The sequence below is a fragment of the Apostichopus japonicus genome, chromosome 18, assembly GCF_037975245.1.
Source record: "Apostichopus japonicus isolate 1M-3 chromosome 18, ASM3797524v1, whole genome shotgun sequence".
In the NCBI taxonomy this organism is placed as follows: domain Eukaryota; kingdom Metazoa; phylum Echinodermata; class Holothuroidea; order Aspidochirotida; family Stichopodidae; genus Apostichopus; species Apostichopus japonicus.
Genome location: NC_092578.1, coordinates 12,863,239 through 12,876,599, shown reverse-complemented (window position 1 = coordinate 12,876,599; position 13,361 = coordinate 12,863,239).

Genomic DNA, 13,361 nt, shown 5'->3' with positions numbered 1-13,361 from the left:
TATTTGCTGTGCAAGATCAGGACGGACTAGTAATGGCAAGTGCGCAAAAATAAATAAAAATTCTGGTATCATATAAAAGATGGAAAATCTTAAATAACTACCTTAATGTCCATCCCCCACACCACCCCCCCCCCCCCCCTTGGGCGCTCTTTACTTATTTGATCAGGACGGACTAGTAATGGCAAGTGCACACAAATAAATAGAGATTTTGGTGTTCATACAAAGATGGAAGATGAAAGAAGTCAACAAAACAATAACTAAAGTAATACAAGTTTGATAATGTTAAAGAAAGACTCTTCTTCAGTAGAGAGGAAATGAAGACCCATTGAGCCCTCTTTAAATGTCTTCCGGGGTAAAATCCAGACATTCTGGGGTTATTAAGATCATCTGAAACAAGACAAAAAAGAATGTGAAATGTATTGTCCATGCTTCCCCATGAAGATTTGGGTATGAACAGATAGGTCCAATCTAATGACATTAGAAGGTAAAAATACTGTTTAATAGTAATGCCAAAGCTGATTGTACACACAAGAAACGTTAACACCATTGTACTAAAAAACAAATCCAGATTACATAGTTGACTATATCACACAAATGAAAGGAAATGTAAAAAAGAATGTTTCGGGAGCAAACATTACATTGAAACATCTTGAAGTGGTGCAAAAATAAACTGGTCGTGTATTTACTTCCATAATGATAGCACCCTCATATATTGGTGAGAGAAGTGTTTGGAATGCTAAATTCAAAACATTGATATCAGAAATACTACATTTTGTGCAATAATATGCAACCAACCTAAGTCTAGTTGTGTCGCCTCGTCATCAGACACAGAAAGGAGTGTTTCATTCAACTTGGCATCAGCCCGCAACTCCGAGAGCCTGGTGCCCATTGCACACACAAGGACAGGGGCACGGTCCATGGTCTTCTTAAATTTTTCGATGACGTAATCTGTTGCATATAGAACATGGAATCACTTATGTCATGGTTTTACAAATAAGCATGTGTAGTTAAAAAATGGTAATTGGCCCATTATGGGTTGAATAATTCAGGAGTGTTAGCTCAGTGGTTAACGCCGGTGCCTTCCAATCATAAGGTCCCCGGTTCGAGTCACTCCAAGATTAATGTATGTCGTCCAGTTATAGAGTTGTTGACAATTCATAATCATGGACGTTAAATATGAATTTAAGAGACTGACTTCGGTCAGCTTGTGGCTTTGATAAGCCAATGGGGCTTCTTCGCGAGTTCCTGCTTGCAGGACGATCTAAAATACATACATACATACATACATACATACATACATACATACATACATACATACATACATACATACATACATACATACATACATACATACATACATACATACATACACACACACACACACACACACACACACACACACACACATACATACATACATACATACATACATACATACATACATACATACATACATACATACATACATACATACATACATACATACATACATACATACATACATACATACATACATACATACACACACACACACACACACACACACACACACACACACACATACATACATACATACATACATACATACATACATACATACATACATACATACATACATACATACATACATACATACATACATACATACATACATACATACATACATACATACATACATACATACATACATACATACATACATACATACATACATACATACATACATACATACATACATACATACATACATACATACATACATACATACATACATACATACATACATACATACATACATACATACATACATACATACATACATACATACATACATACATACACGCATACATACATACATACATACACACATACACACATACATACATACACACACGCAAACCCACACAATCACCATCGCATTGATTTCTTCAGTCTTTGGCAAGGAATCAAAAGAGGCCTCTTTCTGGATATAATGCCCCAGAGAACTACAGCAACTGAAATACAATGACTCAGACTTTTCTATTTTATTCTTTTTATTTCAAACCAAAAATATAGTATAAATGTAAAAATACACGAGGTACACAAAATATGAATATATAGGGTAAGAGAAAAGATGTGATAATGAACTTGAAATAAACTTGATTGAAATGTACTGTAAAAGTCATTACAATCCCAGTTACCTATACCATTCCACCCCCTCCGAAGACTTAATAATAGAAATAATGATGATAATGATGATAATGACGATAATAATAGTAACAACAACAATAATAATAAGAATGATGATGATGATAAAGATAACAATAGTAATCATAGTAACAACAACAACAAAAACAATAATAGCAATAAGAATGATGAGGATGACAATGACGATAATCATAATAAAAGTAATAATAGTGAAAACAACAACAATAATAATAATAACAACAATAAGAATGACGATGAATAATAATAATAACAATAAAAGGCATTTATACATTAAGTTGCCCATGGATTGGTGTACCTGAAACTCTCGACCTGCCCACCCTCCCCCACCTCACCCCTCCGCTTTTCTTAATGGATGTGCGCAAGTAACCATGGTTCACTATTTCACTCAACAAATGCTGCAACATGCTTGGACCACAGAAACACTGAGTGCTCCAAACCACCATACTTCAGATGTCAGCAATTGTTTCCATCGTCGAGGCATTTCAAGTAACACACTTTGCATTGAATTGGTGCCTTCATGAATAAAATGTAGTAAAATAAACGAATAGTTAGGAAGCAATACAATATATTTCGTAGATTTCAGGAAGTTAAGAAAACAAAATTAACAACTGTTCATAACTTTCTGCAGATCATTTCTCATGTTTTTGCTTTGTCGTGGCTCCTGCTTCAAGGTGTCCTTGTTATTACAGGGTATTAAACAAAGTCATTGCCCACGAAACCATGAGTATGATGCATTGAATTCAATGAATTTTTAATTATTTCTAGAAGTATAGAACAAATTAAAACCATGGGATAAACACAATCATTTCACATATACTGAAAGGTGCCTTGTACTTACTGCATTGGTCAGGAGAGAAAACCCATAGGTTACCTTCATGTTTAAAGTTAAGCCTCTATTTTTCCATTTCTTCTTTGTTATAAGTGATTTGCTTGTAATCCTATCAAGAATATTGTTTCCCAGAAGACATACTGTGTTTATGCTTCTAATTGGCAACACCTCTCAGTTTTAGTCAGATACCTCCAGCCCCTCAACCTCCACCCTAAAGTACTACAAAGTGCTTACTGGCAGGTGGTGGTTCCCAGTGTCAGCCACTATAGATTAACAATACTTGTTCATACTTTTGGGGGTATTTTGGAACAGAGATTAGTCGCACTTTTGGCTTTAAAGGTAGTCAGTATAGGCCCCAAATTCTAGCATGCTATAACTGCTAGAAGTTTTCAAAATGTACTTTCCTGGAGGTCTTTACTATACAAACTGTTCTCAGAAATTTTTAAGGAACACACAAGATGACTAAATGTCCCAGTTAGGAATTTTCCTCAAAGTTTGTAATAAAAAAAAGTTTAAGAATATTGACCAAAGGTGACCATATTTGAATATCTAGCATAGTTAGCCAATAAAGTACACCTTTAAGAGGAACCCCACCTGGAATTAGTGATTTACTTGAAACACTCTCAATGCATATCTACTTTCTTTTAACCGGGCCTCTATATTGCACAAAACATTTTACTCATTAACTTTTTCCTTGCAAGAATATAAAGAAATTACAAGAGACCTTTACATAGCCACAGGAACAGTGACACCAATTTATGTGTTCATTATGCTGTCCCAAATTGTCCATAGGCTTATGTATGCTGTGTCCACCACTTCCATTTACCAGTTTCAGTATTAAACACTTCTGGGGTGGTACAGTGCCCTAAAATGGACAAAAACTAGACAGATAATATATGTGATTCAGTGACTAATGCATGTCCTTAATGGAAAACTGGGGAACACAGAATAGCAAATACGAAGGGAGAATTTATGGAGAACACTATACAAGATGAACATTGTTCATGATAACTTTATCTGGGGTGGTTAGGTGCAAAGTTAAGCACAAATGGATTACATACAAGTGAAAATATCGTTTTTTTTCCAGTCATCTAATGGTGCTTATGAACACATTGGCTTTACAAGAGGTGCTCAAAATCATCCAATGTTAGCTCAGCCATGCCAACATGCTGTAATATTTGCATAGTTCAACAATTTGTTTCGCTGATGAGAAATGTATGCCTATGTGTGTAATAAAAATTTCTTTTGTTTAAACATATGGGCCTACACTAGCCTACAGAGCATCCCGGTGGGAAGCTTCAGGTCCACTAACTACAGACATTTCCATACACATGGCTTATGGTGGATAACCAGTTTGCTGAAAGCTGTTCTTCTCTATAATAGTTATCTGTTCCAGTAGTTCCAAAGTCTGAGATGGCAACATCCAAACACATTTTCTTTAAACAGTTTTTGTTGTTGTTTAATCTGAAGTTAGCTGCCGAGCTAACAACTCATTTTGAGCCTTTCATTGGAACACCAGTGGATGGTCTGTAATGAAGTCATGATAACTTTAAAATTACCCCTATACAGTTCGCATTTGCTATGTAGAGTGATTGACACTAGAAAGCTAGATTACTGTATCACAAAGAAAATTCCTATGTAGACAATGTGAGGAAATTCAACAAGAGCTTTGCCATTGAAAAATCCTGTAATTCCTTTTGTTACAAGTCTCATGATGGTGCCGAATATTTGACCTTCTTTTTGGAAACTGTATGGCTGTATGATATCTGTTGATGGAATTGAACCATCTGCTGAATGAATTCTGCATCACCAGAACAGATTATATAATGGCCTAACAAGTTCCAAAAAGAAAAAAATCAATTTGGTCTATGTTTCTAGCACCTGGAACTTTAAAACTGAAGTCCAATTTTGGAGTTGAATGTCAAAGAACAAATCATACCTCAATACAATTGCCACACATACTGTAGGGAATGAAACTTTGGAGAACCATCAGCAGGGGGATGAATGTTTGAATATGATGAATGTGGAGTAAGTCATGGATGTGGAGTAAGTCTCCACTATATGGAAAATACATTGCATTCCACACAGCCCACCTATTTTGAGAAGACTTCATCAGGGGAAGAATAATCTTTTGCAACCTGTAAAAATGTTTTTTTTGCAGACAATGTTATTAATGGCACAATCAATTTACAACGAATATCATAACATGTACAGGCCTATTGAAGTTCAATGAGTTTACACAGTTGGAGACCATTGCATTTCAATATCTCAATGAGACCTTTGTTTGTCTTCAAATCTATCATATTTCTGAAATATCATGGGGAAGTAGGAATAATATCCTCTTGTTTGAACAAATGTAGGACTGGAGAAGAAACATTATATAGTCTAGACCAGGGTTGTCCAACCTACGGCCCGCGGGCCACAGTCCGACCGGCCTCAGGGCTGTGTCCGGCCCGCCAGAGATTATCTACGGTGCGAAATTTTAGTGAGCAGATATATTGATAACAATTTGAAGCTATAATCATCATCCGAACCTTCTGCGTCCAAAAAACTCAGTTTTTGTGACACTCTCTCAGTGGAGGGGGGGGGGGGGGGGAGGAGCGGGCGGCTGAACTTTATAAATGCGTTTTATCAGGACGGAAAATAAATCAGTACCATCAGGGCCTGACTTTAGAATCCGTACCATATGAATGTGAAAGCTTACTTCGAATCGGCACAATTGCAACTGTATAATCAGTGCGCTCTGCTCGCAGTGCTCACATTTTGTTGCCTTGGGCTTCGGGCAAAACATCGAGCGTAGGCTAGGGTTCATGCGGCCCCCTCCTTCATCATAATCATTCCATGTGGCCCTCCTCTGCAAAAGGTTGGACAACCCTGGCCTAGACCTACCTGCCTGGAAGATCCACATGAATCTTCAACACGTCCCTCATCATGAGTTTGGTTTTCAGATAAATAGGTACAGGTGCCATACGAGCTGTAAACGTTAGGCCTTTGCCTATTTAATTATTAGGGCCTAGCCTACTCCAGTCTCACGTCTCAGTGTGTAACTGACTCATATGGACGAATTGTCAATTTGTCAAGTAACGCAATAACGTTATTTTGTGAAAATCCGACCACTTTTACCTGCTAGTCCTCAGCACAGTCACCGGGCACACATGCATTGCGTTCATATCCAGGCGCGGCGGAACGGAAAAATTATTGGGGGGGCTAATGTGTGGAGACTACCTAAGCGGAGCGCCACCATCGGTTGGCGCGGAGCGTACAAGAAAATTTTGGGTTTTTTCAAACCCCCAGATGGCCGGAAACGGCACTTTCCGAGTGTTTTATGCTGCGAATACCCAGCCCTAAAATATGGGTCTCAAGCCTGCAATTTCTCAGATTGCACGTAAAAGTCTGTAAAAACATTGTAATTTGTATATTCGATGGTTTTTTAAGAGAGTAGCTATTACTCGTAGTGTACTCGCAAAGATGTTTTTGAGTGTAGTAAGGGCAGTGGCGGAGCTAGAGTATTGGTCAGGGAGGGCAAGAATGGTCTGTAGGGGCGCTTTCGACACTAAGCGGAGCGCCACCACAGGTTGGCGCGGAGCGTACAGAAAATTTTTGAGTAAAGATACTCCCTAGATTGCAGGAAATGACCCTTTCCGGGGCCTTGCTAATTTGCAGATAAACGGAGAATAAATAGGTGTCGTCGCCATTTTGTCGGAAAATTAAACCAACAGAATATGACAAATGTCAATAGCGCAATAAAATAGTCAAAAATCGCGAATAAGTAAAAAGTAGTGAAAAGCTGAAAAGGGCGCCAGCAGTCCATTTGAGTCCGTCAGGGGTGGGGGGCATCCGCCCCCTGACTGTATATATGGACGCTCCGCCACTAAGTAAGGGGATGTTGGAGAACTGGCTGAAATGAGGCAAGTCATTGGCCTAAGACGAAGTTGTGTTACGCTTACCGGTACTCACACTCACTGCTTCCACTTTTCACTGCTTCCCAACCGCGTGAAGACGCGGTTGGGGTGACAATGTGGTCTATAGCCAAAGGACGGGCCGAGGGTCCCCCAGCATTTACTAAAATTATTATACCTATAGAGTATACGTGTGCATCGGACAGATCGACAAGTATGCATTGAAAAATGGGCAGATGCACGTTTCGGAGCCTTGGTAAATATTGGGGGGGCTTATCATGCATTTGCCCCCTCAACTTTTTTATTGGGGGGCTGAGCCCCCCCAAGCCCCCCCGGTTCCGCCGCCACTGTTCATATCAAAAATAGGAACTGAAGCCTTCACTTTGGTTGTTCAGCGTAATAAAGTGACTGTAACTAGTATAGGCCTTGGCTATTAGTACGTAATTCCATGTACACTACTGAAACCGGGATCGGCATAAGTTTACACAAGGGCGCAGACATGTTGTTTATCCAGGAAATGCCTGCGATTGGCTGAAACCCTAAATCTTTTCTGAGATCTATTTTGATTGGTGCTAACATTCTGTGACAACGTCGTAGTGTATCCATCGAGTCTTCCTGAGCCAACCAAATAACTATACCCGCTAATATTATAATTTGTAATACACCCTTCCAAGAAAACATTACCAATTGCTCTTCACCCCCAATCCAGTGATACATGATATTGAAAAGGGATGTCTACGATCTAGCTGGCTAAAAAAAAGTACAGATTCGCTGGAGTGCAAAAATTGCCCTACAGTCAACTGATTTTGTTCACCTGGCTGCATAGGCGTACGAGGCGGGGGGGGGGGGCAGGGGGCAGACTGCCCCCCAAATTTCCAGAGGACAAGAAATTCGGGCAAAAGTCCTGAAAAATTCGGGCAGCCTAAGAGGAGAAAAATATATACATATATTTCTTTTTTTTTCTCGTCTTAGGCTGCCCGAATTTTTCAGGACTTTTGCCCGAATTTCTTGTCCTCTGGAAATATATATATATATAAATATGCAGTAGCTTGCCCGAATCTTTTTCAAATTTTTGCCCGACAATTCCATGATTTTCTTTATTTAACTAGTCAATTGTATATCTGGACCAAGGGCGGCGGAACCGGGGGGGCACAGGGGGCACGTGCCCCCCCCCCACTTTTCCTCAGGTTAAAAATGTGCCTTTTTTCTACATAAAAATTGAGGTGCCTCAAGTTAGCAAGAGGCCAGGGAACCAGAATGAACACTCGGGAAGGGCCGTTTCCGGCCATCTGAGGGGTTTGTAAAACCAAAAATTTTCTAGTACGATCCGCGCCAACCGATGGTGGCGCTCCGCTCAGATAGTCGTGCATACAACTTTGCAAATCCTGGCTAAGCCCGTGACTTTTAATGAATTTCTGTGGGTCAAACTCAAAGCTATTTCGAATGGAAAAAATTGTGAAGATATTAACAAGAAAAAAACTCTAATTCGGAAGATTCCTACATTAGCAACTAACATGATTTCACCTCATTTTGTCTCAAAAGAAAACTTGTTCCTTGTTTCCCAATTTGCGCATTGGATATTGCAGTGATAGTATGCATATTTTCCTTTGGGGGGGGGGGGGGGGTTGATGAAGTGATGTGTATTACACAAATAAGATAATAAAATAAGAGTTATAAAGGGTACTAAATGTAAGGCTGCATCAGTCCAATCGAATTTCTGCAAAGTGCCCTTTGATGTCGGTGCCCCCCCCCCCAGATTAAAAGTGCTTCCGCCGCCCTTGACCTAGACATCCCCAACATGAGTGTATATTTTCTTTTTCATTGATGGTGGGGGGGAGGGGGAGTGCCTAGAAGTACAGGTTTGTCATATTCCTTGTTATATTCTAAACTTTTTTTGTGAGACAAATTGCAGTCTCACCCGACACAGCGACATTATCCCGCCTACGTGTCGTTGAACAATGTATGTTTTTTTTTTTTTTTCTGTTGATAGCTGAATACTGTGTTAAAATAATAAATTAGGTAACTAAATAGGAGCTTAAAAAATATACTGTCCCATTTTTGCCCTCCAAAGTGATGTTACCATGTTTTCTTCTAATTTACCAAATTTTTGGGGAAGTGTAAATTTCTAAAACGTGAGATTATAAAATACTGAATGTTTAGATGCAACTTGCAAGGCCTCAGAAGTGCCGTTTCCGGCAATCTGAGAGGCATTGTGTGCCCAAAAATTTTCTTGTACGCTACGCGCCAACCGATGGTGGCGCTCCGCTTAGATAGTGTCACGGGAACTTTCGGGCACAAAAAGTTCTGCCCACTACCCCAAACTGAAATGGTCCTGTACGCCTATGCCTGGCTGGGGAGTTTAGGTCCTGTTCTTCATAAGTAGGATTATGCTTTAAGCCTGGCCTGTATGTTAGGTTCTGGTTCACACTAATGTGCATATGTACAAGAAGTTAGATTGTGATTTGGTTTCAGTTTTTTAGATTTTTAAATCTTAAAAATTCAGGAAACTTGTCCAAAAGGCAAAAAAAGTTTTTGTTCCCACTTGGCCGAATGAGAAAATAAGAAAGTTAGCATTTTAGATTCATGCAGTGTAAATTCACATTTCCTTATTTATTTTTCACAGAAGTTTTGCCTATGCAGAAGGATAAAATATGGCCTATAAACACACTATCTTTGTGGAACGTTTAATACCTTTTGACTTTAAGAGAGCTATGATCTTTTGTTCAACTCTGTGTTAAATCGGCTTAGTAACAGCTTGACTGCGGCTGTGAATGTAACTGTATAGCGTGGAGGGTAGTTTGGAGACAGTGTGCACTCGACTCATTATCTGCTTGTAGCTGTGCTCATTATAGCCGCGGAAAAATCCACCGGGAACCGGCGGTTAGATTTGCATTAGGGCAACAGTCTCTCTTACAGCGAAGTTGCATTTCCAACTCGACCTCAAGCGGGGCGCGAAATTATTTTTCCCACTTCGACGCGGCCACATGGGCGTGGCTTATGAAATACGTCACAGGCCGGCAAGTTTGTGACTTCGACTTCGAGCTCTTACGTATCAGGGTGGGAATTTGGCAAAAAAAGTTGGTAAGCATTTCTTCATATTTTGATGAAATGTGCTTACCAACATGAGCCAAGATTTCTCAGTTGGTAAGCACAATTCATGAATCGGTAAGCACAGCACAATGACCTGAACGCTGTTATCCTTTTGTGACTGAAAACTTCCTGATTCGCGGCACAAGTGTACTTTATATCGAGCCGACAGCGGCGGCGCAGATAATCCAGTCAATGCATGTTCGATCGAAATAATTACAATCCCTGTCCATCACGTTGAACTCTCCGACCAGACAATACCGGGTCGAATACTCGACTTGGTATAAGTTATTCAAATACATGATCAAAGGAAATGTATCGACTGGAGATCGTAAAAATAACTCTGAAAATCAGTAGAGAAATTACCAATTGTGTACGAAAAGTAAGTTCGGTCCTTTCAAATTTACGAAAGATCCAGCAAAACACTTTCGAAAAATTCACGCAAAACTGGCATCAACTAATGTCATGTAAACAAGGCTCTAGTACACCCATTTATGAATAAACCGTAAGACCACATCTGGTGTTAAGCGGGGGGAAAAGAAAGTATTTTCTAGAATTTCCAAAAATACGGAAAAAATAATGTCCTACCATAGTTAAGTGTATAGCAAATAGCCTAACCACCTCGTCTGTTACGGATCTCACGTAACTACAAAAACACAACTAATTGTATTTTCCAAACTTGACGTTTTCTACAAGAACATAGAAATAATTTTGAGCATTAGTTAATCATGTCGTGTGGCCTAAAACATATTTTATTACAAGGTTTACTTTCATAAAGATGGCCATAGCTTGATATCTTGTGCTGCGTGTATGAACTGTGCCTCGTGTATCATGGGGAATACTCCGTGAAACGTTTCTTGGAAACGTGCCAAAAATGTTAACAAACAGGTGTTAGACAGGGGATGAGCGCACACTTGTTTGGCAGGGTACCTGGGAAAATTCTGAGCACATGTACAGTATGAACTACGCAATTGCCGTCGGCAATTGCGTAGTTCATGTGTGAAGTTGGAATAATTTGCGATGCATACACAGTTAGTCGTAGGTATGTGACGGTCCAGGCACGATCGCTGAGCTAGCAGCCAGCTGTGTGCGGCCTGTTCGTTGGTGCTTTTTGCTAGCTGCGCGACAAATTAATCCTCCGTAACTTAGAAGCAGATTGCAGATAAGCCTACTACAGTCCGATGCAGTCACTTACGGTCAGAATTTTTGGTACGCTCATTACAAGGGTGTGTAGTACCAGGCCCATTTGATTTTTTTATTTTGGTAAGCCATATTTTCATTCCAGTACGCTAGCCTACCGGCGTACCGTAAAATTCCCACCCTGGTATTGACTTCTTAATATGTACTGTGTTGAGTGGAAGACTTGTATTTAAAACTCACCTTTGTACATGTCAAGACCTCAACTATCTTAAGAAGTTGTAACTATGTTTCTATAACACAGATTTAGGATGAGAGAAAAGTTGCTACATTGCTTATATAAAGGCAGTTAAACACAAGGTTGATGTGTCAGCTTTATGCCTGGCAAGTTCTCTTTGTTATTGCGAGTCCATGATGCATGTGAACTGGATGGAAAACTATTTGAGATTAACTGAAAGTCATTTACTGTGTTTCAATTTCATGTCGTAGGCACACCAATCCTTTCACCAAAGAGTGATTACAATGATAACTTTTGCATTATGAATCTTATTTGCTGTTTTTTACAATATATTTTTTTTTTATATTGCTTCCTGACTTTGTTCAGCTATTACATTATATCAGCTCTTGGGTATCGAAAGTTTCAACGCGCATGTTGAAATAACTAGCATCATAGTGTTGGTTTCCAAAACTTTCCATGCAGTTATTATTTGCAAGCCCAATTTTTGATAATTCTTTTATTTCCATTTTTTTTGTAGTTGTCTCCACTTTACAGCTTTAATTGTTTTGTATCTGTACATTTAATTGTTTTTGTATTGCTATGTTTTACTTTTTATGTATAACGTTGAATGTAAAAAGCAGGGCCTTATTGGAAACCAGCTTTTGCTGAATAAGCAACCCTGGATAAAAATGCGAATAAATAAAAAATAAAAAATGTCGGGCATTCGGGCCCTCCATACACTCGCTCAGCGCCCGCAACACAATTTCATAATCTAAGGTACCTCCCACCGACCATCCTATTGATATTATGTGCTATTCGCCTCATAAGAATAGGAGGATGCTGTTAGCATTGAATGTTATTTTAAGGGCATCCGTAGATACAAATTGGCACCCGTGATCAAATCTCCGTATATTTATTTAACTCGGTTAGCGTAAAGCTAACTTCTCCCGAGGACCTGAAGTATCATAACCAATAGTGAAATGAAAAATATAATAATATACAATAATAATAAGAACATTAATATAAGAAAATGAATAATGACTGGGAGTCATTTTTCCAAGAACAGGAGCCATTTCTGAAATCACGTAAAGGTTGCCACATATTCCAACTATACTATAGTATAAGCGCATGAAAAGAAGAACGATAGCCGCCCGTTTTTTCCCTTCAGATCTCAGTACGAGAAACATGTATTTTATTTGTATAAAAGAACAACTTTCGTTAATATTTTCCTACCCTAGCTATATGTCGATTTTATAAAACCTTCATGAAAACAGACTTTTTGAAAATGGATTTTGAAGCTCAGTCAACAATTTAAGAAATGCTTAGGCCTACCGTTAAATACTGGCGTCAAAAAATCCACAACGGATCCACAACGGATAACAATGCTAAGTAGAGCTTACTTAAAGAGAAATAGAAACTGCATGTACATCATGGTCATTTTAAGTATCCAGGTACTATACAAAGAGATCGAGTTCACCGAAACATCCCTTTTCCTTATCACCTGAGGAAAACCGTCTTTTATAAATTATAGTAGGCCTACCATACAGTACTTTACATTTGATACAAAAGTTTCTTCTATACAACAGTTTCCCAAAATTTGTATGTGTCGCAATAGTTTAAGTTTTAACCAAGGGCAGTACCATTCATAATTTGCATATTACACCAAAATTTACAATCGGCGTCCAGATGGCGGGAAAATGTAACATAATGTTCAATCTGTTGGGTCGTTCCCATGGTGCGATGAACTTGGGCAAGTTGCCAAGTTCGAATGTCGATGACCTACTTATGTTCCGTGACCAATGTCAATGGGAATTATGTGTGTAAAAACTCGTGTTTTTCCACGTGTAATATATATAGAAGTTTTACGTAAGGGGAGCGAATTTCGGGGTGTTCAGCTCTGCTTACACCTATCTTAACCCTATCACACGGACCAACGAACATGCGGTTTGCTCGCGACATTAGCTATTGTGTCAACTATATGCAA